Here is a 13,402-nt window from a genome sequence, read left to right as displayed (position 1 = left end):
CTCGGCCAGTAAAGCGAGATGAGCGCCGCAACCCCAGAGTTGGTCACGACTGGACCTAATGGTCAGGGGTCCCTTTACCTTTACCTTTACCTGAGTAGTCCTGGCCTGGGTGGGATGTGTCCTTCACCTCTGCCCATGCCTTTGCTTGGCGGAGATGGTAAAATAAAACTCTCCCATTGAAGCACAGCAGGGTTTAGAGTCATTCTGTGCAGCAGGGAGTGCCTTTCGCCTCCTCCTCCTTTCCCTCCGAAAGCTAAATCAGCTTTTCTCTGTGCTGGAGCGGTACAGCGAGAGAGCACGTAGCCCCGACAGCCTTCTGAATTAAATTCAGTTATAAATAAATCTCCGAAAGGGTGCGGCCATGTTTGTGTGTTTGTCAGTGTGGGGCTGTTGTCGCCAGGCACCCTGCCTTAGGGCAGGCAGATACTTCAAAGGCAGGTGGGTTTCAGGCTGACAAGCCAGGCAGGCAGGAGGCCAAATGTCTGTCGGTGAAGACTGGGGAGACACTCCCAGATACGGATTGGAAAGTCAGCAGGAACGTGAGCTGCTCCGTACGGGGCCGGCTCTACTGTTAGGGTTTCCAGTGATGCACTGCCCAAAGAGTGGATTTTCAACACTGAAAAAGAAAACACACATCTGCATCACCTTTGCATCTTCTCAGCATCATGGATAGGTGCAGATTTAGAAATCAGTATAATTTAACTGGATGCGGGTGGTGCTGTGGGTTAAACCACAGAGCCTAGGACTTGCTGATCAGAAGGTTGGCGGTTCGAATCCCCACAACGGGGTGAGCTCCCGTTGCTCGATCCCTGCTCCTGCCAACCTAGCAGTTTGGAAGCATGCCAGTGCAAGTAGATAAATAGGTACTGCTCCGGAGGGAAGGTAAATGGCATTTCCGTGAGCTGCTCTGGTTCGCCAGAAGTGGCTTTGTCATGCTGGCCACATGACCCGGAAGCTGTACGCCGGCTCCCTCGGCCAATAAAGCGAGATGAGCGCCGCAACCCCAGAGTCGGTCATGACTGGACCTAATGGTCAGGGGTCCCTTTACCTTTACTTATAATTTAACTGGAGTGTAGGGGGAGTTAGGGAAGGAGCAGTCCCTCTGGTGGGGGACACGTCATGCTCCTTCTAGGGTAGTTTCTGGAGTAGGGGATGCGGGTGGTGCTGTGGTCTAAACTACTGAGCCTCTTGGGCTTGCTGATCGGAAGGACGGCAGTTTGAATCCCTGTGACGGGGTGAGCTCTGTCCCAGCTCCTGCCAACCTAGCACTTCGAAAGCACACCAGTGCAAGTGGATAAATAGGTAGCACTGCGGCGGGAAAGTAAACGGCGTTTCCGTGTGCTCTGGTTTCTGTCACGGTGTTCCGTTGCACCAGAAGCTGTTTAGCCATGCTGGCCACATGACCCGGAAAGCTGTCTGTGGACAAACGCCAGCTCCCTCAACCTGAAAGCGAGTTGAGCACTGCCACCCCATAGTCGCCTTTGACTGGACTTCACCGTCCAGGGGACCCTTTACCTTTATCTTTACAGGGATCAAGCGAGATTGAACTCGACAGGACTGACTTCCGAGTCCGCTTGCGCAGGACTGCGCTGCATATGCTTTTGAGTCACATCAACTTTGTTGGGAACGTGAAGTCCATGCTTAAATGCCTCTCATATGCTCTGTTGTGGGTTACTAAAGCCAGTAGATGGCGCTGCTTCACCAAGCAAGAGAAAAAGCTGGGAGATAATGACCATGTACCGTGCTGGCTACTAGTTCCCAGTTTGAAAGCTTGAAACCATACTTTTAAAGGACCCCTCCCATACAAGTATGCTGGGAAATATCGTTTGTTAAAGGTGCTGGGAATTGTAGCCTGGTGAGGGGTGAACTAAAATTCCCATGATTTGGGGAGAGGGGCCTGTGCTATAAATGTGCTTTCCATTTATGGTGTACAGCTCACTCAGATAAGGTTTAGAAAAAAAAGGAGTAAAGTTTATAAGTTCCTGAACCCCAAAGTAAACTTCAGAATGCCCTATATCATAAGTCTCCATGACTGGGGGACTGTTTCCTTTGAGATCCGCACAGGTCTTCTGTGGTTAAAATTGCTGTGTTTGCACAATGATTGTGAAGGTCTGATAACTTCAGGTGACAATAACAAATAAGGAATTCAGGGTGTGTAACTTACCATTCTGAAGGAAATCAGCCCTGAATGCTCACTGGAAGGACAGATCCTGAAGCTGAGGCTCCAATACTTTGGCCACCTCATGAGAAGAGAAGACTCCCTGGAAAAGACCCTGATGTTGGGAAAGATGGAGGGCACAAGGAGAAGGGGACGACAGAGGACAAGATGGTTGGATAGTGATCTCGAAGCTACCAGCATGAGTTTGACCAAACTGGGGGAGGCAGTAGAAGACAGGAGTGCCTGGCGTGCTCTGGTCCATGGGGTGACGAAGAGTCGGACACGTCTAAACAACAACAAACTTACCATAAGCTGGGGGGGGGGGGTGAGCCGTGGCTCTCTAGATGTTCTTGGAACACATCTCCCATCATCCCTGACCATTTGCCAAGCTGTCTGAGACCAATGGAAGGAGCCTCCAGATGTTCTTTTCATTGAGCGTTCATGATGCTCTGCACTCACGATGGTATCAGGGGGGTTATACGTGAACCTGCTTTTAATACTGTTGTTGCATTGGCTGAGAAACTGACATGTCAGGTAAGCAGCAAAGGGCAATCACAGTCCCTGTGGCATCGATCGATCCAACACTCATGGGAAAATGTGGTGTAATGAAGATGATGATGATGATTCACCCAGCTGACAGGGTTGCCCCAGCCACTCTGGGCAACTTCCAACATATGTAAAAACAACAAAACATTACACATTAAAAGACTTCCCTACACAGTCGTACCTCAGAAGTCGAACGGAAACCATTCCGGAAGTCCGTTTGACTTCCAAAACATTCGGAAACCAAAGCGCAGCTTCTGATTGGCTGCAGGAAGTTCCTGCAGCCAATCGGAAGCCACAGAAGCTGCATCGGACGTTCAGGTTCCAAAGAACATTCACAAACCAGAAGACTCGCTTCCAGGTTTGTGGCGTTCGGGAGCCAAATCGTTCGACTCGCAAGTCGTTCTGGATCGAAGGTAGAGGGCTGCCTTTGAAGGTATTCTAAAAGTTTTGTAGGTACTCATCACCTTGACTTCTGGTGGGAGGGCGTTCCACAGGGTGGGTGCCACTACCAAGAAGGCCCTCTGCAGGGTTCCCTGTAGTTTTAGAGTGATCAAATGAAACTTTATTGCCTAGCATGACAAAAGCTTGTAATTGTATCAGGACAAGTTACAGTGGTACCTCTGGTTGCGAACGGGATCCGTTCCGGAGGCCCATTCGCAACATGAAAGGAACGCAACCCACAGTGGCACGTCTGTGCTTGTGTGGGTTGCGATTCGCCACTTCTGCGCACGCACATGACATCATTTGTGCGTCTGCGCATGCGCGAGTGGCGAAACCCGGAAGGAACCCTTTCCAGTACTTCCGGGTCGCCGCAGGACGTAACCTGAAAGAACGTAACATGAAGCAAACGTAACATGAGGTATGACTGTATTTGTGGTTTACTGTTGCAACAACTGTTTTCTCATAATTTATCTTCTGTACCATGAACAGTAGGGATGCAGGTGGCGCTGTGGGTTAAACCACAGGGCCTAGGACTTGCCGATCAGAAGGTCGGCGGTTCGAATCCCTGCGATGGGGTGAGATCCCGTTGCTTGGTCCCAGCTCCTGCCAACCTAGAAGTTCGAAAGCACGTCAAAGTGCAAGTAGATAAACAGGTACCACTCCGCAAGGGAAGGTAAACGGCGTTTCCGTGCGCTGCTCTGGTTCGCCAGAAGCGGCTTAGTCCTGCTGGCCACATGACCCGGAAGCTGTACGCCGGCTCCCTCAGCCAATAAAGCGAGATGAGCGCCGCAACCCCAGAGTCGGCCACGACTGGACCAAATGGTCAGGGGTCCCTTTACCTTTACCATGAACAGTAAATAAAAACAATGTTTAAAAAGAGAATACTGTTGGTGCCTGCAAAAGTTTCAGGGTGGCTATAGGTCTTTGATCCTAAGGTGTTATTGGTGACTGCCCTGCTTTGGTGAGCCTCTCCAGATGGGGACAGTGCAACAGCGTTGGGGAAGTGTTGCAAAACAACTGATCAAGCAGATTGATATGTGGACAGCCCAGAAGAAACTCACCATTAAAGCAGTACTGGTGCGTCAATGTTATGTTGTGTAATTCACCCACGCAAACCCACAAAACAACAACCACAGCCCAGTCTGGAAGGGGCTGGAGTCTAACAACATCTGGAGGGCAACTGGTTTGCAGTTGCTGCCTCAGCAGGTGGTTACAGATGCCCCCGTGCTACTATTTACGTACCCCAATGTAACCACTTGGCGATCTGAAAAATTGTGTTGCAGAGTTTCACCAGGTAGGATCACAGGTCGGTTGGTGGGAGGGAAGAAAAGCGAGCTGCTTTAGAGAAGGGAATGATCAGGTGATTGCTACCTTGCCAAGGTGAAACATGGATGAATGGAAAAGGGATGGAGGGGCGCAAAGCAGGAGAGAAATGGGAATGGATGAATGCAGATGTTTTTGCAAGCAGGGGGAACAACATAGCAGGGAGCACCAGAAAAGGACTGGGGAGAAATGCAGCCTGGAAGGGCTTAAGCATTTGTAAGACTGAAGGGCACAGGATCACGGCACACATTTATGTAACATTTGCACACGTGAATACAGACCAATTTTCATAGCAGCAAAGCAGGCAAACAAATGCTGGCTCTTGCTGTCAGGGCTTGCACTGATCTGGGAATTTCCATCTGAGTTATCCCCAACGAAAAGGACTCTGGTGGTTTTTGGGGGTGAAAGTGCTTTTAAACATTTTTTTCAGTTCATTGTGGATTATTTCCCAGTACTCTTTCACCCTTTTACAGGTCCACCACATACGAAAGAACATTGCAAATGTAGATCCAGTCATTTCAGTGGGTCTCCCCTTGAGTAAAAGTTCATTGCGATTGGTCTGGAGAAGAAAATTGGGTTCAGGGGAAAGCTATCAAGCAATCGCTTGCATCGGGGAATAGGAGAAGAGAGCTCAGCACAGCCTAGTTTTTAGCAAGCTGAAACGTTGAACAGGAAGGCAAGGAAGGATGCAAAATAATAATAATAATTAATAATAATAATAATAATAATAATAATAATAATAATAATAAATTTTATTTATATCCCGCCCTCCCCAGCCGAAGCCGGGCTCAGGGCGGCTAACAACACTAAAACAGTACAACATTATAAATACATTCTAAAAATTAATTAAAATACAAATTGATGGCAACCATAGACTAAAGCTTTGTAGAGATTGCCAAACAAAAAAGACCCCACCTATATGGCCTTACAGCACGAATTGTTTTACAACATTTATCCTTAAATTGCAGCCTTCCAGGAGCTGTCAGACTACAGCCTCCAACACCCCTGACCATTGGCCATGCTGGCTGCATCAAATGAAAGTTGAAGACCAAAAAAAGTAAAATCTGAAGGACTGCGGATTCCAGGCTTTACAGGATATAGGCAGTGTGGTAGTACAGAATGACCAGTAGATGGCAATGTTGCACTGCACATCCCTAAATGGGATTTTTTAGTATATATAAACAGGACAGGAGGATATCATATATGAGTCAATGGGCACGTCACATGAGTGTCACATTTATTCAGAAAGTTTTCTTGTCATACAAACACATTAGGAGCCCAATATAAACATGGAGGCACTGAATAAATAGATTACTCAATGTGTCAAGGATCACTTCTTTCGGACTGGGAATTTTGGTGCCAGTTATATAACTACCCCCTCACCCAATTTAATTTTTTCAATTTCTCATCTGGGGTGGAAGAAGAGAAATTGGCAACAAAGAAATTCCACTGAACACCCTATTGCTGGGTTTTAGATTGTAAGCTCCTTGGGGCAGGGACTTGTTCTTTTGCACACTGCAAAAGTGCCTTACACGCTGCATTGATGGGGTTTACTTTGCCACATGGAAAAAGGGCTTGTAAATTAACGGGTTTTAAAGGGGGGAGAATAGTACTTAAGATTAAACTTTGTGAAAACAAAGGAAAGAGAAGGGAAGGGAGAAAGGTTTGCGCTTCATTTTCCCATTCCACATAATGTTCAATGGCACATGGAGGAGAACAAATAATTCCAAGAACTGTAGTTTGTAAGGGTGCTGGGAAATGTAGCTCTGTGAGGGGTAAACTGCAGATACAAGGACTCTTTGTGTTGGGGAGGATATGTTTTAAACATATGACGTGCCCTAATTGAGCAGAAAATTAATGGTTGGGGAATTAATTCCTGTTAAAGAGCTATTGAATTGGCATCTGTGCCACACAAGACACATTGGCGATCTCCATTTTAAAGCCATCACAAACACTGGAATTCTCCCTGGCGTAATTGTCCGTGTTGCAAGAACAGAAGATAGTCCAGGGTAATTCATTTATACAAGAAATATGCTGGGAAATGGGAGGGTAACATGTTGGCCTGTTGTTTAGTCATTTAGTCGTGTCCAACTCTTCATGACCCCATGGACCAGAGCACGCCAGGCACTCCTGTCTTCCACTGCCTCCCGCAGTTTGGTCAGACTCATGCTGGTAGCTTCGACAACACTGTCCAACCATCTTGTCTCTGTTGTCCCCTTCTCCTTGTGCCCTCTGTCTTTCCCAACATCAGGGTCTTTTCCAGGGAGTCTTCTCTTCTCATGAGGTGGCCAAAGTATTGGAGCCTGTTGGCCTGTTAGCCTCCTTTTTTGACCTGTAAACTGAAAAAAGAAGAAAAATCTGTGCAAAGGGGCATTTGCTTTGATGGGGTTTCTTTTTCTTTCACCATTTGTGCACCTGAGTCCAGCGGTGATAAGGAAAAATGAAATATTGCGGCCAGACATAACTCCCATCATTCTTGATATCCCACCCAAAGCCAAAAACAAAAATCTCAGCTCCCTAACCCCAAACTTAGAGCATGATTTTGAACTAAGTCACTTTTTTTTTTTTTTTTTTGAGTTCGTTCTTCTTCTTCACGATCCATGTTGAAGACTCACTTAAGGAAATGCGGAAGAATTATCACCGCTCTGTGAAGTGAGGAAGGAACTGGTCTGCAACATCCATCACCTCTGGCCTTTTTGGCCTTCCTTTGGCTGCGGTGGATGAGAGCAGAAATCCAACGAGATTTGAAGCGCACCCCATTGCTTGCCCCTGATCTGTGGTAGGATTTCCTCCCATGTTCTCCCTTGCCCCACGGCCAATTTGTGGACAGATTCCCACGACCACACACAGGAGAGCCCATTTGATCAAAATTCTCCCCCCGTACCCCTTCCAAGGAAGAATCTGGGGATGCGCCTGTCTGCGACTCGTTTGATGTGCAACAAGTTCTGACTTAATGATCCCATGTGCTCACGAGATCCACTTCAAAGTGTCCCCAGGAGCCTCAGATGTTTTGCTGGGGAGTCTATTCTAAGCACGGATGCAGAAGAAATATGCCAGAGGTGAAATTTAATCTTCTGACTAGGGGAGGGGCTATTCTAATGAAGTGAGAATCAAACAAACTATTATGCCCTCCAATAATTTGACCACTGATCTGTCTCTTTCTTCTACTGTATACCATTCACTTTTCTCCTTCTTCTGACTGAGTATGCAATTGAGTGTGGGGCAGCGACCTCAGCAAAGTCCCCAATTGACGCTCACAATAACTGACCCTCCGAGTGTCCCTATTTTCCAGCGACAGTCCCGGATTTACGGAAGCCATCCCAGTTTCTGATTTCATCCCGGAATGTCCCGCTTTTCCTCAGGATGTCCCTATTTTCATCGGAGAAATGTTGGAGGGTGTGGAGTTATTCAACTCCCAGAGCCAAGGAGATAAGTAACTATGCAACCTTTAGAGGACATCTGAAGGCAGCCCTGTATAGGGAAGCTTTTTTAAAAAAATTCAATGTTTTATTATTATTTTTCTATATTGGAAGCTGCCCAGAGTGGTTAGGGCAACCCAGTCAGACGGGTGGGGTAGAATTATTATTATTATTATTATTATTATTATTATTGTTATTATTGAATAGGATGTTCTTATTTTCATCAGAGAAATGTCGGAGGGTATCCGATAATCTCCATGTGCTCCAGCGTATGGCTCAGTGTTCCTAACATATTTAGTGACTGAGCGCTGATTTAAATCAAGAATACTATTTACTTAAATATTACACATATATCCTGTCCCCCACTCCCAGGAGCTCAAGAGAGACCACGACAGGACTAACGTCACACAGTAAGCTCCATGGCTAAGTGGGGTTTCGAACTCTGGTTTCCTCAGTCAAAGTCCAGCACTTTAACCATCAGGCCACGTTAGCTGACAAAGCCACAGGCTGCCATTCAAGCAAGGGACTAAGGAAGAGCCCACTGTCATTCGTAAGCCTGGTGGTTATTTTCTGCCAGAGGCAGTATATTTCTGAAGAGCAGTAGCTGGAAACCACAGGAGGGGAGTGCACTGTTCTGCTGGCTGCTACAAGAGCAGGAGGACCATTGGCCTAATCCGGCAGAGGTCTTCTTCTTCTAGAAAGCATGGAAGGAAAACAACGGCAATACAATCTCATCCACTCAGAGGTTTATCTCAACTTGGACAAGGAAGGAAGCTTAAGGGATAAATTCAAAGTCATTCCGATCCACTGGTTCCTTTGCTCGCCAATTCCACAAGACGCCAGCATTTTGGCTCCAGAGAAAAGCAGCGGGGTGGTATAGTTTGTGTTTGCGAGTGTGCTGTGAAAGGCCTCAGAGGCTGTGAAGGCAGAAGGACAGGGTGGCTTAGTGGTTAGAGCACCAGAGTGTTGGGGTAGTTTCAAATCCCCACACAGCCATGAATTTCACCTGTTGACCTTGGCCCAGTCAGACTAACCTACCTCACAGGACTGATGGGAGAAGAACCACACACCATGTTTTCCTCTGTGGAGGAAAGCTGGCATATAAATGCAATTAAGTCAGGAACAAACGGCAGGCCAGCACTAATAATTTTTGAAACAAAAGTTTATTTATCTTTTCTACACTGCAGCCATGCATGTCCCATATTGGAGGTGTCAAATGGCTGCGTACAGTGAGCATCCTTGCTGGGGCGAGAACAAGCTGAAACTCTGAGATGCTTAGATTCACTAGATCCCTCTGAAACAAGCAGATTCTGGTTACTCCCTTCACACCTGACCCCTGTTGTGACCAAAGGTGTCTCATCTTACATCCCTGTCCTGCTTCTTGGATCCTCTACTCCTATGCTCTCGAGGTTTGCTTTATATCCACCGAGAGCAGGACTTTTAGTGTGGTGTCACCTGCCACTTTGGAATGTACTTCAAATTAACATCAGGTAGACATCTGCTTACAGCTAAACTCATCACCCAAGCTTTCCTTGAGGGGTGATTGATTAAGTCGATCTACTGCTTTGTGATGGATTTTGTACTTGTTTTTTTAATTGCTGGTTTTTTGTTGTTGACCACCACGGGGTTTTCCCCCTCCCCTTAATTGGTGGAACAGGAGTTTTTTGCAAATAAATGATAATAAATGAGCATGGAGATAAACCCAGAGAAAAATTCTTAGAAAAGTGTTGGGCTAGATCAAAGGGGAGTCTAACGAGTCTCATCATTTGTTCTGATTTGATTATTCCTCATTGTGGAGCCTGTTTTTCAGTTCGGACTTTTGCAGTGCCATCCTGGACACATCTTCTCAGAAGCAAGATTGCAGCCTCAGAAATACAGGGTCGCGTGCTACTGAATCTGGGGCCAAGCTGCTTTCAGATCCATCAACGAGGCTTAGCATTCGGTGAAGCAAAAGTGTCGGGGAAAACACACACAAATGTATCCAGTTTCACAGAAGAAAACGTTTGACGATTTGAAATGCCCACTTCTCGAAGGCTGCGCCTTCCTTTCCACGTGGTGTTTTTGCAAACTCTTTTGGCTCCAAATGGTACATCCCAAACATTTCTGTTTTCCCAGTTCTCAGCATCCCTAAACATACACACCCCATGGATTATCTTTCCCCTATGTGCTCAGTCTCCTGCCTAGTGCTTTCCCCCAGGGGGTACTCAATGGTAAGCAGTCCTGGTACCTTTGGGGGGTTAAAAATTGTGGCCCTTACTGTCACAACTTCATGGTGAGTTTTCTAAAAAAACAAGCAAACACTGCTCAGCCATGTGCTCAGAGGTGAACCTTGTGGCCTCATGCATATTTAAATCCATCTACGCCCTAACCTTCGCCACCTACACAAATGTTCTCCAGTATTCTTTGCCATCGCACAACTCTACCTGTGCTTTATCCCTAGCCAACACACAAACCCATACGCCAGTAGCTCAGTGGTAGCGCAATGGTCGAGGTTCATTCCCCAGTGGGGTCTCTGAGCAGGGCTGCGACTGCCCCATCCCCAAAACCCTGGAAAAGAGTAGCTGTCTAGTTCAGAGAACCCCAAACCAGATGGACCATTGGTTTGGCTCAGCCCAAGGCAGCTTCCTTTCTTCCTTGGCACCAGAAATATCTGCTACACCCACAATCCCCAGCTCTCAACCTCAATCCTTTAGCAAGAGCATGACGAGTTGCCACATTTTTGCATATATGCAAAGCGAGACAACAACATATCTCAGAGTCTCGGAAATACAGGTCTGTGGGCTCAGGGAGATGGGAGCAATGAATCACACATAGGATTGCGAGATGTTGCACAAAGGCATCTATTTGTGGGCGCATTCCCACACACGGGGCTGTCCCTTCAAAGCACAGTGGCAACGGACAACGTAAAAAGCAAGAGGAGCCCTTGGCTCGTGAGGACAGGCAGGCAGCAAGACAAAATAATACAATGGTACCTCGGGTTAATTCATTCTGGAGGTCTGTTCTTAACCTGAAACTGTTCTTAACCTGAGGTACCACTTTAGCTAATGGGGCCTCCCGCTGCCGCACTGCCGCCGCCGCATGATTTCTGTTCTCATCCTGAAGCAAAGTTCTTAACCTGAGGTATTATTTCCAGGTTAGCGGAATCTGTAACCTGAAGTGTCTGTAACCTGAGGTACCACTGTAATGGAATTAACAAGTAAATAATTGTTTATTATTTTTGCTTTTTAAGAAAGGGGACACACACAGCCAATGGGTTGTACCAAATGCTGGTCCTATTCAGATTAGACCCACTGAAGTGAAAGGACATGACAAACCTAGATTCATGAATGTCCACAGGTCTCCTCTGAGTAGAACTAGCATTGGGTCCATATATATTTCCATTTTTATTAAGGGTTAAATGCAGCCAGCATTACTTTAAGTTGTGCAGTTGTTTTCACAGCAGCACGTGGGCATGGCGGATCGGGTCCATGTGTCATGGTGAGTTTAACCCCCCCCCCCCACCTGCAATAATCCCAATTAAAATCTGCCTGCCCACCCAAATCTACTATTTGCATAGGGAGAGAAGCTGGAATCCCTGTTCAGCCACTGGGTTCATTAGCAGCGATGGGCCAGTTCTTATCATCAGCTTAATTTATTGCCTTCTATAAAAGGCTTGCCCAAGGTTAAGTCTGTGGGGAAAGTGGGATTTGAACTCGGGTTGGGGACAACACTTTTGAGCCACTGAGCTATCTTGTCCCCCACATGATTCTGTACTGGAAGGGAGGCACGAAATCCAAGAAGTACACTGTGAACAAGCACAGGCCTGGACATGTTTGCTTGCTTCCTGGTGCTGTTGGGAGTTCTAGTTTGGCCCCATCTGGCGGGCCAAAGGTTCCTCGCAACTGCTTTATACAGTCAGAAGAATGATACCAACATAGCAGCCAGTGGGAAATTCTCCCACAACTTTCTCTAACTTGAATACGCTTTGCAGAAATTCATTCATGCAAAGGTTCTTCAGTCTGCCTAATTTTGGAAACAGCTGGCTTGGGTGGATTTCAGAACAAACAAAAAAAGCCCCGACTTTGCCACATAGGTGCTAAAGCCTTAAAACGCTTAGTTAAAGCTTTCTTTTTAAAAAAAGATTTCACCTTTCCAAATGTGAACGTTTTCAAAACTCAGACCCGAAACTTTTTTTGCTAAATGTAAAAATGTGTATGTGATTTATTTAGGTCCCTTATCCACGCAGCTAGAAACACACATTGCCAGACACAGATATCCGTGTAGAAATGCACAAATGCATGCCCGCTTAGAACCCACGCATCGCATATGTGCTCCCCTGAACACGACATATTGGAACACTGATACTTTGGCTTACATATGGTGAAATAGATCTGGAAGGGAGTTCAAATCCTGTCTCTGGGTGTGTTGCTTTCTGGGCTTCACTTCCTTATCAATAAAATGGGAAGAAGAGGATCTGCCTCGCAAGGCGGTTATTATGAGAAGTGCATTGGCTCAGGTCCAGCCAACAATTACCCCTCCAATAAAAGGCAACAAAGAAATCAGTCACAACTTTGTTTAAACCCCACCTTTTCCTTTCAGCTGGATTTAATCGGGATTCACTGTACACGTGTCGGAGGAATGGGAGGTGGAATAAAGATTTGCAAAGACATAATAATAATAAAGATTTGCAGAGCAGTTTGTAAATGAACAAGTGCTGGATCTGGTGTGTGTGTAATGAACTCCTGAAATCAATTTGCAAATGAATGATAGAATCATAAATTTGGAAGGGACACCCACGGGTCATCTAGTCCAACCCGCTGCAAAGCAGGAATACGCACCCATACGGAGATCGAACCCATGACCTTGGCGTTATCAGCACCATCCTCTAACCAAGTGAACTAAGTGCTACATCCGTCATCAAGGTATCCAGGTGTTATAAGAGAATTCACAGGGGACTCTGAAGGACAGGTAGAAACTTTCAATTTAACGGGGGGGGGGGGTTTCCAACCACCTCAGACTATAATGCCGGCAACGGTTTGTGAAGTGCTTTAAAAACAGATAAAGAATGCTCTGTGCATCATTTAAACAAAAACCCGTAGAATTTGAGTGCACCTCTGCCATTCCAGATGGAATGGGACAGATGGAGGCCGGATGCAGACCCCCCAAAATCAGGCCCAGCGCCACCCAAACACACTTTTCCATAGGTGAACAGAACAGAACAAACGCAGAACAGATCTGCCTCTCTCCCCATCCCAACGGATGCACCTCTTTATAAGACAGTTAATCCCTCCCACAGTCAAGGGGGGAGATATAGGGAGAGCCACCCTGGGGTTTTTTTTTGGGGGGGGGCATCCATCTCCTCTCCAAAGGTGTTATATATGTGTGTGTGAGTGCATGCTCCCAAGAGGCATGTATATGTAAATATGTGTGTGCATGTGTGCTTCGAAGGGGTTGCATTTGTTTTCTCCTCCGCTCCCTTTTTAATTTTTTTTTTTAAAGTATGGAGAGATGGAAAGAAAGAAAAGGCAAAGAGAGA

The sequence above is a fragment of the Podarcis muralis genome, chromosome 13 (assembly GCF_964188315.1).
Source record: "Podarcis muralis chromosome 13, rPodMur119.hap1.1, whole genome shotgun sequence".
NCBI lineage: Eukaryota > Metazoa > Chordata > Lepidosauria > Squamata > Lacertidae > Podarcis > Podarcis muralis.
This window is presented reverse-complemented; position numbering follows the sequence as displayed.